General features: G+C 33.8%; 1 long non-coding RNA gene across 1 annotated transcript; it reads right to left on the minus strand.

Annotated features, from left to right (window-relative positions):
• Positions 1-262: 262 nt before the first annotated feature.
• Positions 263-717, minus strand: LOC143068590 (uncharacterized). The gene is made up of 2 exons (XR_012976203.1): positions 528-717; positions 263-313 (listed from the first exon to the last, which is right to left on the minus strand). It is a non-coding gene; the product is annotated as an uncharacterized LOC143068590 (long non-coding RNA).
• Positions 718-14506: the final 13789 nt, after the last annotated feature.

Below are 14506 nucleotides of genomic sequence, written 5' to 3' on the forward strand. Positions count from 1 at the left end.
TACACAAGATATGTAGTCCACTGTCAGTGTGAAGGTATGTACGTTGCTACGTTGTCGTTCCTTGTCCGGATATGTAAAGACAGGTTGTCGTCAATTTACTGTACGTCAAGGGATGACGCGTACATGCAGGGCTCAACGGGTAGGTTGCTGTGTACCTGTGGAGTGGCGTTATCTGTGAGACACAACAGGCAAGTTGTAGACTTTTTACTGTAATGGCCTGACCATTAAGTATAACCGACGATTGGGCTCAAGGAGAAAAGACTATCAGGTGCTGATACTTTAATTATGAACCAATCTGACATATGGTAAAAAGCTGAAAAACAAATAAAATACAATTTTACAATGTGTTCAATTAATGTTATTAAAACGAAATGTCAAAAGTAATAGATAGCACAGTCCGTATAATCCGAGAAAATGTTGTACTTTCAAGAGCAGTTAAATTTCCAGTGTTTCACAGAGAGAATGTTCAAATATGTATAGAGTATAAATTTGAAGGCTTCAAAAACAATGTTGTAAAGTTAACTCACTCTGTGGTTAGCCACGAATTGTGTCCTAGATGACGTTTGTCCTTTGAAAAGTTCTCCTGAACTGGTATGACCTTGCAATGTTCAGTTTGAGATTTTTGTGAGAAGGGGAAAGGTAGCGATGATACGATGTTTTAATGTTCTTATAAGGTTAAAGATGGATAATCCTCCTAGACTGGAACACATAAACAGATTAAGAATATAATCGAAGGAAATACACAAATTGAGGAAAGGTGTAACAGAATACCCATTATGTCTGCTATGTTTATATAGACTACACTGCATTGGCTCTGCGATTCCAGTTTCCTTCTGTCGTCGTCAGGCAAGTATAATGTTACATGAACATTCCTTCTGTCATCGTTGATTGAATTTATTTCCAAAAGAAGAATCATGAAATTTATAGTAGGATAAACAAAGAAGATTAACACATAAATTTTTATTTATATTCAAACCAAATTAAATCAAAATTCAAATCCCGTGTCTACTCTTAAAAAGTTTGCGTACAAGGATCTGACAACACTCCGTTTTACTTTCTGTCCTGGTAGTTTTTACATCAGCTAATAAAAATTTAAGCTTTCAAATTTTAAAAGTGTGTATAATTAATCCGACAAATTAAGAGAACCTCAAAAGATCTTTAAACAAAAAGTAAAATTGAGCGTTTTCAGATCCTTATAAGCAACGTATCGACACATTTTATATGATCTTTAGGGACGGACCATTTAACTTGCAGAGGGGGAGGCATGCGCGCATTTTTTTTTATTTTTGGGAAGTGGCGCTTCAAATTATTTTTTTCAAATTTAACATTATTTTTTATGGTAAATATCCTCTGTCAAAATTTTTTTTCTCCCTTTGCTGGCCAAATTATTTATTTTCTCTATTCAGAATCAACATATTTATTTACGAAAAAAAAACATTAAATCAATTTTCAATAAGGCTCTCTATAGACACAATATTAACAACATGAATAAACATAATCTACTACTACGGTTTTTTTTAACGACCTTGACAAAAGCCCTTGCACGGTTGATATAAACCAAATCAATCTAGCAATACACAATGATGAATAATAGTGTAAATATTAAATTGCATAAACAAATACATGAACAAAACGGATTACATGATAGTGTTTTGAGTTTTATTGTTAAAATATATAATGATTTGTAAGTATACTTGAATGACGATACATTTTTTTGATTTTTTTATTTCTTTGGATAGTGAATTCCACACCTTTTGACCACTAAAAGAAAAGCTTGGTTTGTATAATTCTGTATTTGATTTTGGAACAATAAAATTATCTGAAGATGAGAGTCGAGTACTGTATGACTGTTTGCTATTTGTAGTTACAATAAGATTTGACAAGTATTGGGGTACCAATCCATTGTTTTATTCATACATTAATAAGGACTTGTGGTATAATATTCTATTACATGTATTTACTGGAATTATTCCAGATTCTTTAAAAATTTCAACAGATGGTTTTTGAAAATCGTGTTCATTTAAAATAATTCTAGCTTCCCTTTTTAGCTCACCTGGCCCGAAGGGCCAAGTGAGCTTTTCTCACCACTTGGCGTCCGTCGTCCGTCGTCGTCGTCCGTCGTCCGTCGTCGTCCGTCGTCGTCGTCGTTAACAATTTACATTTTGAACTTCTTCTAGAGAACCACTTAATGGAATGGAACCAAACATGGCATGAATGTTCCTTATGAGGTGCTGACCAAGTGTTGTTACTTTGTAGCCGATCCATCATCCAAGATGGCCGCCAGCGGGGGACTTAGTTTAACATAGGACCCTATGGGAAATGCATACAAATGACTTCTTTTAGAGAACCACTGAATGGAATGAAACCAAACATGGCATGAATGTTCCTTATGAGGTACTGACCAAGTGTTGTTACTTTGTTGCCGATCCATCATCCAAGATGGCTGCTAGCCGGGGACTTAGTTTAACATAGGACCCTATGGGAAATGCATACAAATGACTTTTTTAGAGAACCACTGAATGGAATAAAACCAAACATAGCATGAATGTTCCTTATGGGGTGCTGACCAAGTGTTGTTACTTTGTAGCCGATCCATCATCCAAGATGGCCGCCAGCAGGGGACTTAGTTTAACATAGGACCCTATGGGAAATGCATACAAATGACTTCTTTTAGAGAACCACTGAATGGAATAAAACCACACATGGCATGAATGTTCCTTATGAGGTGCTGACCAAGTGTTGTTACTTTGTAGCCGATCCGCCATCCAAGATGGCCGCCAGTGGGGGACTTTTGAATGAAATTAAACATGTTCCTTTCCTTATCAATGAGGTTGTGTTGTCACTTTTAGCCAAATTTTATATTTTTTCATATGATTTCAAAAACCCAAGTAGAATCAGGTGAGCGATACAGGCTCTTGAGAGCCTCTAGTTTGTAATTTAAGCAAACTGTCGATTAAAAATGTGTTACAGTTGCCCCATATTGAACAACAGTAGTCAAAATTTGGAAGAATGTATGCATTATAAAATAAAATTCTTGCATTATGATTTAAATATTTCTTGATCCTTTTTAGTAGAGCTAAAGGAAGAATTTACCTTAAAGTTTTTAATAACATATTTGATATGATCAGACCAAGACAGAGTTGCGTCCACAAAAATACCAAGGACTTGTTCACGCTGACTTTCATTAATATATTGATTATTAATGAAGATATTAAAAGGTTCATTACACATGACAGAAAGTTTGTGTTTTGAACATAAACACATTTTCTTTGTTTTGGATACATTGATTAACATTTTGTTTTCATCACACCAATGAGAAATATTTTCTAACACAGTATTTAGTGTCTGGCTATACAACTTTTGTTTTTACCAGTAACAGAAATAGTACTATCATCAGCCAAAAGATCACTGTTATGATTTGGATTACACAAAGGCAAAAAAATAATGAATAATCAGAATAATATGGGACCTTAAACGAACCCTTGAGGTACACCTGTTTTTACTTTTAATATACCTGAAAAAGTATTTGAAATGTATACAACCTGCTGTCTATCAGTTAGATATGAAGTAAGCCAGTGCAGTGAAGAATAAGAAAATCTGTATTTTTGTAATTTCTGGAGGAGCAGTTTATGATGAAGAACATCAGAAGCTTTACAAAGATCCAGAAATACTGCTCCTACTAATTCGCCTTCATCAATTGCTTTTAACCATTTATCTAACAAAGTTGTCATGGCAGTTTGACAGGAATGGTTCGAACGAAAACCTGATTGCAGGACATACAACAGATTATATGTGTCCGTATAGTTCATTAAAAAAGTTTTTACGTGTCTCTCAAGTATTTTAGATTCTTATTGTAAAAATGCAATTGGTCTGTAATTAAATACATCATTTTTTAACATTAATTTTCAAAAACTGGTATGACTTTAGCTAGTTTGAATAATGATGGATAAACTGATTTTTTAATGCTTGAATTAAAAATTTGACATAAGGGAACTGAAATAAGATGAGAAGTAATTTTTAAAAACTTTGCACTGATATTATCAAGACTGCTTTTATTACATTACAGATGCCTGTTTCCGTTCGATTCCGTTAAATACCAATTCCTCAGAGCAATTGGTATTTTGCGGAACGGAACGGAAATCAGATTCAACTTGATCACTGTTTCTAATCATCTTCGGAAGGCCCCTTTTTTAATTTATAATTACCAATGGAAGTAGAAAGACCTTTTGTCTAACCTGTCTTTGTGTTATTTTTTATACGTCCGTCAATTTTGACGGGACGTATTATGGTATGCAAATGTCCAGTGTCCGTCCGTCTGTCCGTCTGTCCGGTGTAAACATGTCGCACCGTAACTTGAGAACGACTTATCCAAATTTCATGAAACTTCACATAGTTGTTTCTTATGATGGTAAAATGATCTTTATACTTTTTTGTGTAAATAAGATTACAACTTTTTGAGTTACGGCACTTTGTAACTAAAACAGGGGTGTGTTTTTTTCACATGTCGCACCGTATCTCAAAAACGATTCTTGATTATGGCTTAAAACTTTAAATACTTCTTAGTTATATTAATCTTAATATCTGTATACTTTTTGGTGATGATTCAAAATTTTATTTTTGAGTTATTGAGTATTTTGTAAAAAAAAAGGGGGGGTTTACATGTCGCACCATATCTCAAAAACGATTTATGATTATTGCTTAAAACTTTACACACTTCTTTGTTATATTGATCTAAAGATCTGTACACTTTTTGGTGATGATTCATTTTTATATTTTCGAGTTATTGAGTTTTTTGTAAAAAAAGAGTTTTTTTTCACATGTTGCGCTGTATCTCTATTGCTTAAAACTTAACAGGCTAATGTTGCGTCGGGTTTCCAAATACATCTTGTACAATCTTCCTATTGAGCGGGAATAAGGAATGAGTCAGGATATACTAAGCATGACATCCTGTACAACCCTGTGTTATTCAAAAAAGATTTATGTTTTTTTCACAAGACGACGGGCGTATCATGCGCTCATGGCGCAGCTGTTTATTTAAATATTGATCAAGTCGAAATGCTATCTAAAACACTTACCACTCATTCAAAAAAGAAGGGTCTGACTTGTTTTTATCATACTGCTTTAATTACATTAAAGATGTCTGTTTCCGTTTTTTCCGTTAAATACCAATTCCTCAGAGCAATTGGTACTTTGCGGAACGGAACGGAACGGAAAAATAAATTAAAAAGTTTAAATCAGATTCAACTTGATCACTGTCTCTAATCATCGTCGGGACGGGCTGTTGAAGGCCTCTTTTTTAAAATATAATTACCGATGGAAGGAGAAAGACTTTTTGTGTAACCTGCCTTTGTGTTAAATTTTTTATTATTGATCTGGTCGGGAATGCTATCTAAAACACATACCACTCATGCAAAAAGAGGTGTCAGACAATTTTTTGTTATCATACTGCTTTAATTACATTAAAGATGTCTGTTTCCGTTTTTTCCGTTAAATACCAATTCCTCAGAGCAATTGGTACTTTGCGGAACGGAACGGAACGGAAAAATAAATTAAAAAGGTTAAATCAGATTCAACTGGATCACTGTCTCTAATCATCGTCGGAACGGGCTGTTGAAGGCCCCTTTTTTTAAATATAATTACCGATGGAAGGAAAAAGACTTTTTGTGTAACCTGCCTTTGTGTTAAATTTTTTATTATTGATCTGGTCGGGAATTAATGCTATCTAAAACACATACCACTCATGCAAAAAGAGGTGTCAGACAATTTTTTTTTATCATACTGCTTTAATTACATTAAAGATGTCTGTTTCCGTTTTTTCCGTTAAATACCAATTCCTCAGAGCAATTGGTACTTTGCGGAACGGAACGGAACGGAAAAATAAATTAAAAAGTTTACATCAGATTCAACTTGATCACTGTCTCTAATCATCGTCGGAACGGGCTGTTGAAGGCCTCTTTTTTAAAATATAATTACCGATGGAAGGAGAAAGACTTTTTGTGTAACCTGCCTTTGTGTTAAATTTTTTATTATTGATCAAGTCGAAAATGCTATCTAAAACACATACCACTCATGCAAAAAGAGGTGTCAGACAATTTTTTGTTATCATACTGCTTTAATTACATTAAAGATGTCTGTTTCCGTTTTTTTCGTTAAATACCAATTCCTCAGAGCAATTGGTACTTTGCGGAACGGAACGGAACGGAAAAATAAATTAAAAAGTTTACATCAGATTCAACTTGATCACTGTCTCTAATCATCGTCGGAACGGGCTGTTGAAGGCCTCTTTTTTAAAATATAATTACCGATGGAAGGAGAAAGACTTTTTGTGTAACCTGCCTTTGTGTTAAATTTTTTATTATTGATCAAGTCGAAAATGCTATCTAAAACACATACCACTCATGCAAAAAGAGGTGTCAGACAATTTTTTGTTATCATACTGCTTTAATTACATTAAAGATGTCTGTTTCCGTTTTTTTCGTTAAATACCAATTCCTCAGAGCAATTGGTACTTTGCGGAACGGAACGGAACGGAAAAATAAATTTAAAAGTTTAAATCAGATTCAACTGGATCACTGTCTCTAATCATTGTCGGAACGGGCTGTTGAAGGCCCCTTTTTTAAAATATAATTACCGATGGAAGGAGAAAGACTTTTTGTGTAACCTGCCTTTGTGTTAAATTTTTTATTATTGATCTGGTCGGGAATGCTATCTAAAACACATACCACTCATGCAAAAAGAGGTGTCAGACAATTTTTTTTTATCATACTGCTTTAATTACATTAAAGATGTCTGTTTCCGTTTTTTCCGTTAAATACCAATTCCTCAGAGCAATTGGTACTTTGCGGAACGGAACGGAACGGAAAAATAAATTAAAAAGTTTACATCAGATTCAACTTGATCACTGTCTCTAATCATCGTCGGAACGGGCTGTTGAAGGCCCCTTTTTTAAAATATAATTACCGATGGAAGGAGAAAGACTTTTTGTGTAACCTGCCTTTGTGTTAAATTTTTTATTATTGATCAAGTGGAAAATTCTATCAAAAACACATTCCACTCATGCAAAAAGAGGTGTCAGACAATTTTTTGTTATCATACTGCTTTAATTACATTAAAGATGTCTGTTTCCGTTTTTTCCGTTAAATACCAATTCCTCAGAGCAATTGGTACTTTGCGGAACGGAACGGAACGGAAAAATAAATTAAAAAGTTTACATCAGATTCAACTTGATCACTGTCTCTAATCATCGTCGGAACGGGCTGTTGAAGGCCTCTTTTTTAAAATATAATTACCGATGGAAGGAGAAAGACTTTTTGTGTAACCTGCCTTTGTGTTAAATTTTTTATTATTGATCAAGTCGAAAATGCTATCTAAAACACATACCACCCATGCAAAAAGAGGTGTCAGACAATTTTTTTTTTATCATACTGCTTTAATTACATTAAAGATGTCTGTTTCCGTTTTTTCCGTTAAATACCAATTCCTCAGAGCAATTGGTACTTTGCGGAACGGAACGGAACGGAAAAATAAATTAAAAAGTTTAAATCAGATTCATTTTGATCACTGTCTCTAATCAAGGACGACGTGAGGTCAGTCTAGATATCATAATGCATGACTTGCAAATGCGTTAATTTCATGATAATTTATCAGGACAATCCGACATATTCATCTACAGAATATTTCCCGATGTTATACATTATTACACTTTTAACCTGTGAAGATGAGATTAAGTATACATTTGTGTTATTTGTATATGGAAAACCGTAAAACACAGAAATTTTAATGTTTGTTTTGTTTTAAAGATTTTTCGAAATTTTGATAAATGCCCCCTTTGGATACCTTAAATGCAATTCCTTTCCGTTCCGTTCCGTTCCGTTCCGTTCCGTAAAGTACCAATAGCCCTTGGAAGATAAGAAAAAAAAGGTCACTCATTGTCTGAACTGAGGCAAAAGGTTGAAAAATCATCTCCAAATTTCAGGAAATAATCTTATTGCATGAAAATTTCAGGCAATAACTTCAATAGGCCTAGGATTTAAACTTAATGTCTAATTTTACTTATTGCCGCTAATATACTTATCCAAGTCCATTAAAAGAGGGACGAAGGATACCAGAGGGACAGTCAAACTCATAAATCGAAAATAAACTGACAACGCCATGGCTAAAAATGAAAAAGACAAGCAGATAAACAATAGTACACATGATACAACATAGAAAACTAAAGAATAAACAACACGAACCCCACCAAAAACTAGGGGTGATATGCATCCTTTATGATTGTTTTTTTTTAATTATTTACTCGAATTCATAACGTATAATCGACAAACAATATTATACTGAAAACTTAGCTTGCTAATTAAGTTTCGTGTTTTATTATCGAAGTTTACAGATTGATAAAGCACGTGAAAACCCACGGTGTAAAGACATCCAATAAAGCAATGGTTGGTATATATTTTTTCTATAGGTTCCATGCGTTTCCATTTATTAACTGAATTTTGTCATAATAGCTGTTAAAGAATTTGGTATGTTAAAAGGTTCCCTTTATAATCATCTTCTTACTTCCATGAAAGTTGAACCTTTCCGGCATTCAACACGATTTCTCCCTCGCACTTGTGCTTCGCGGATGTCGAAGTACTTTTAGTACTAACAAGAAGTCGCGTGTTTAAGGTCACTGCATATGAAAACTCTATCTGCGAACTATAGTATGGAAAGACAATAAATCAATAGCATTACATTTATGAGGAGTTATATAAGATAAAAGGATTGTGTTCAAAGAAAGTATACAAAACATATCCGGTTTTTTTTTATTTGAAGTATTGTAGTCTTTAAGAGAGAAAAAAAGATTGAACGAAATGAATTCGACCTCTAAATCATGCCTTCGTAAAGTATTTTGATGTTAAGATGTGTAGACATGATCTGCAAGATGTGATATGGCCATGTCTCACTCAATCACAGAAAACCAATAAAGATCGATTATTTCTGTCTTTTTAATTGGTATTTTCAACGATTAATGTCAACATAAAGGGACAGATGAAATAAAATCATCAGTCAGTGATTTAACAAATGAAGTATCATAAACTATTAGCTTGTGTTATATAGGAAACCATCCATGAAAATACATATACATATTATCTGTCAAGTTTACTAATCGAAGCAAAAAACATTGTTTTAGTTTGCTACTTAAATTTTGAAAGGAAAAGTCTTTCAGCGGTATGTTATTTACCGGCAAAAAAACATGATAAAAGGTTGTTATTTTAGTGGAAAAACAAAGTTAAGTTAAATGGATAATGTATATACACATATTACGCAAAGTAATGCACTTTCCGCAGTATTGTAGAACAATTTCAACCAGCAAATTGAATAGGAAATCAGTGATGTCATGGAAAAGTGCATATTTCTTGTTATTGGCTTTGAACTAGCTACCAGTAATTGCGAGTACTCTGATATATGTAATAAGTGTCTTTTTGTTGTGAGGATGTATAAGTACCCGTCAATGTCCACTCTTCATTTTTGTTAAATGCATTTCTGTGTGTATATATCTGCAGAGTTAAGCCTTTTTCGACAGTGTTTAACTTTTTTTAGTGTGTTCTTATGTTGTACTGTTACACCACTGTCTCAGCTAAGGGGAGGGTTGAGCGCTCACAAACATGTTTAACCCAGCCACATTCTGTTTATGCGTGTCCCAAGTCGGGAACCTGTAGTTCAGTGGTTGTCGCTGGTTCATGTCTGTCATATTTGTTTGTTGGTGAATTATTTGTTATAAATTAGGCCGTTAGTTTTCTTAATTGAATTGTTTCATTTTTTATGGGCTTTTCTCATTGTTGAAGGCCGTACAATTACTAACATCCACTTCACTTAAACGTTGTTAAATAGTTGCCTCATTGGCTATCATACCACACCTCATTATTTTTTATTATTTTTTTCTCATGATTTTCATCTATGTTCAATATATTTGCGCATGTTTGCAATACTCGTACATTTCAAACAAATCAATATACGTTTATTACTAGTCAACCTTTACGCCAAGATTTAATATAAGCATAATATTTATAACGTCTCAATAATAGCCAAGTGAACCATATCTTTCTTTAAGAGTTGGTCAGTTCGGCACAATACATTGATCTACTTTATACTGTTTTAACACATGGAAATACACCAGCTACCCACCAAAGTTCAAATGTAGTATATGCAAGCTTTGATATTTATATAGGCAATAGTGCGGCCTTGAACAATGACTGAGAGAAAAAAAAAACATACTGTATAGTGGGCTTGAAAGATCTCGACATGAAAATTTTAAATAATTCAATTGAGAAACCAAACGGTTTTAGTTATAACAACCCAGTTCACGAAAAATAAATATTAGACATAAATCGACGACAACCACTCATCAACAGGCTCCTCACTTGGGACAGGCGAATAAAGCAGGGGCGTATCCAGCTCTTTTAAAAGGGGGGTTCCAACCATATATCCTCATTTAAAAGTATTGATCGTAAAAAGGGAGGTGGTTGCAAACCCTAGGACCCCTGGATCCGCCAATGAAAAGAATGTGACGGGGTTTAACATGTTGTGAGCGCTAAACACTCTCCACCCTAACCTGTGATATTAGGTACAGCACAACAAAAGAACAAAGTTAAAAATTGAGTAGCAAAGTTGCTAAACTGTTATTATTTTATATTACCAAATCATATCTATAATTAACAAGAATGTGTCCTTAGTATACAAGGATGCCCTACTCGCACTATCAATTTTGTGTTCATTAGACCGTGAAATTGGGGTAAAATTCCAATTTGGCATTAAAATTGGAAAGATCATATTATAGGGAACATGTGTACTAAGTTTCAAGTTGATTGGACTTCAACTTCGTCAAAAACAACCTTGACCAAAAACTTTAACCTAAAGGGGGACAGACGGACAGACGGACGGACGGACGGACGAACGGACACACAACCAGAAAACATAATGTCCCTCTACTATCGAAGGTGGGGCATAGAAACAGTGGTAGTCGTTAACTTGGTCAAATACCAATAAAAAATTGCATGTTAAATCAAGAAGTGTGATACAACATTATAAAAGGCTCTGAAATGACAAGTCCAGATATATATATACATGAGGGCCCTCATGGGGTTTTTGATTATGTGATTACTTGGCCGTTTTTTTAATGATTATTTGATTATTAAGCCAAATATTTCATGATTATTTGATTACCTAGGACTGTATTTTTAGTTTATGATTATTTGATTACTAAAGATAAGCAAATATTAAATGATTATGTGATTATATTGGCAAAAAATGGTGATTATGTGATTACTAGGACCCCCCCATGAGGGGCCTCATACATGTATGTGTATGTATATAGATGAAACAAAATATTCTGTTTACACAGGCGACAATGTTATAATATTAACATTATTAAATTATAGTATTATATATATTTTTTTAAGATATATATAACTCATTGTACCACATCTTTAAGACCTTTAACAATGCTGAAGCATGTGACAAATGATGATAGTGCTGCAACTGCAACGGATTAAATCCGTTGCAGCACTACTGGGAATTGTATAAACCAAATGATTTTCAGATATTTTCATATGTTTACACGTCTTTTTAATGATACGCTGCGGATTAGACACATAGGTAAGTGTGTACAACTTCCCGCTAATACCGCTTCAAGACAGCAATCGCCGCTCCCGCAAAGTGGAAAGGACTTAAACTTAATAAAAAGTTAGTATTAACAAAATGAAATTCTGATGCATTACATTACAAAAAGCATTTTGGAAAACTACGTCACAGTGAAAATGGCATACCACACAGGTAGGCGTAATGCTATTCCAGTCACACAAAAAAAATCACATTTCACTACACATTACACAATCACTCTGTAGAACATATAACAGCAAAAAAAGCTGGGGTAACCATCAGCTCAAACCTTAAATGGTATAACCAACAACATGTTTTATGCAAGAAAGCTTACAGCACTCTTGGCTTTCTAAGGAGGAACCCGAATAATAGTTCAACATCCATTTAAAGCATACAAGTCCCTATGTTTTGGATCCATTTTAACAACAAGACATGATAGCATTGACCATGGGTATTACATCTATGCATTGACAAAGTTCAAAGGGCTTCCTGTTTTGTAACCAACAAATACGATCCCGAATACAGAAACACCTCAAGCGTTGGTAACACATTACAACACATTGAAGATGACACAGCCTGTCTGACAGAAGAACCGTGCACGAGATTCATGATTGGCAATGCTTTACAATATAAGACACAAAAAGATAGGCAATACCCGGCTAAAACAATTCCACAAAAGTCGAAATAGACAAAGACAAACGGCATGACCGATTCAAATTTGAGCAGCTTCCAAGTTCTATCCTGCAAAACACAGTACAGAAAAGATTGTTCTCACCGAAAACAATAACCGAGTGGACAAACTGCCCGATAACATCATACATTGCACATCAGTAGACTCTTTAAAATCATGATCAATTCCAAAGCAATATATTAAACTCAGCTATTCACATCAAACTAATCATTTGTACATTAATTTTGTATTTCTCATTTCCTCTATTTTGTGTATATTATTGTATTATATGTCTCTGATTAAGAAATAATTCCTTCATGTCATGCTCTATGCTCATTTTAACATGGGTAGGCATTATATTTGTCGATATTTTACACTGAGCGTCAGCGAGGTGTAAAATGTGGTCAAATATAATGCCTACCCATGTTAAAATGAACATAGAGCATGACATGAAGGAATTATTTGGATTCTAATAGGACAAATAAAGTACTTGTATAGGTTGAAGCGTACGAAATTACCGTAAACATGTTTGGCTGTTCCCGTTTCCTCCTGGAGGAGTCTGTGCATTGCATTTCATATTTGATTAGTTTAAAAGCAACGAGCAGGGTAAATATATGTTGTTTTCATGAAAAAAATATAATAAAAGTTTATGTTAGCTGCTTAAATATATATATTTTAAAGGATAACGATGGAAATAACGTTAATATAAACAGTAAGTTCGTGCGCATGTGTCAAACATATGTTGTGCTCATTAGAACACGGCTTTGTTTACAAAGCGTAATAAGGACGTTACAGCCCGTAACAAAGTAGTGATCGAATTCGCGTTTCTTTACCGTCAGAATATAAGTTACGTTATCGACAGACTTATTTCAGAAGTGACATAATTTAATTTTCTTCATCGACAAAATATTTCATGTCCAGCGTGTAAGTTTTCATTGTTTAAGTCGAAGTTTTTTTTTTAACACAGTAAAACATTTTTTATAATCAACCTCTGTCATTGGCATTTTCATTTTAACGGTAAAGGATCAATTACGGGATCTCCGAAATTTATATCATTTGTTACGAGGAAAGATTGCGATTGTTGGTTTATTCACACCTTTGAAGTATTAAAATTATTTCAGTGTTTATTTAAAGTTAAATTTATTTTCAAATCTCTTCTGTTGAAAATTGTCGAAACTTCCGTTTAAGATTTCTGCTGTAAACTATCTATTCTATAGTTAAGACCATTTTATAATAAATACCCTTTTGTACAAGAATACTTTCTTTATAGAAGTATAGATCTGCTGGTTATAGATTTTTTTTTATAACTTTCATTATTGTGACGACGCGCTATGAAATTCAGATTAATTTATAAATGAAGTTGTATATAAATTTTTGGTCATAAACACAAATCGTTTAAACAGTTCGACCAGTGCGTCAATGTTTCAGTAGTCTGTTTACTGTAAGTTACTAAGCTTGGCCCGATTCATCTGTCATTTATGGAAACTAATTCACCACTTTCTGAGACATTCATTTTTATTTCACCATCAGACATGGAGCTACATTTGTAACTAAAGGAAAACTCTCAAATTAAAGAAATTTGACGATATACTGAAACTTTCTTATAATCAATTAAACGACTGCTTTTTAAGGTCTTTCCTCTTCTTAGATATGTGATTTTTCACGGTCAAACTTTTTCATTGTTAACGGACATTTTGAGATTTTTTATTGTAAAAAAATGGTGTTTTTTTAAAGAAATCAATATTCAAAATTTAGAACTTCATGAACATGTACAGGAAGCTGAATTATTGCACATCTATGTACTACTTAAACTTGTACTTCGATCTGTTACGTCCTTAAAATGTTCTGACCGTCCTAAGATTTAATGTCCGGAAATGTTTCGGTAAATTAAATTCAAATCCGAATTGAATGTTTATGACACACAAATAGAGAAACCAGAATCTCTTGATGACCAAACGTATGAACACGTTGGGGCGGTTTAGAGCTTTTCAGAAGGAGTGAGATTCCACCCTTGTTGAAAGCCTTGCGGAGACCTCTAGATTTTTAAATTCCCTCCGTTTTTCTCATGGATGGAGTGTGGTCTGTCTGTAAATTACCCCATATCTTTTAATTTTCCTATTTACCGAAGGTTCCATGTGAAAATTTCCATTGGATCATATCTGTTAAACTAAATGTACAAAACAGGCTCAAGAAAAGGCGAAA

Source organism: Mytilus galloprovincialis, chromosome 3, assembly GCF_965363235.1.
Source record: "Mytilus galloprovincialis chromosome 3, xbMytGall1.hap1.1, whole genome shotgun sequence".
Lineage (NCBI taxonomy): Eukaryota > Metazoa > Mollusca > Bivalvia > Mytilida > Mytilidae > Mytilus > Mytilus galloprovincialis.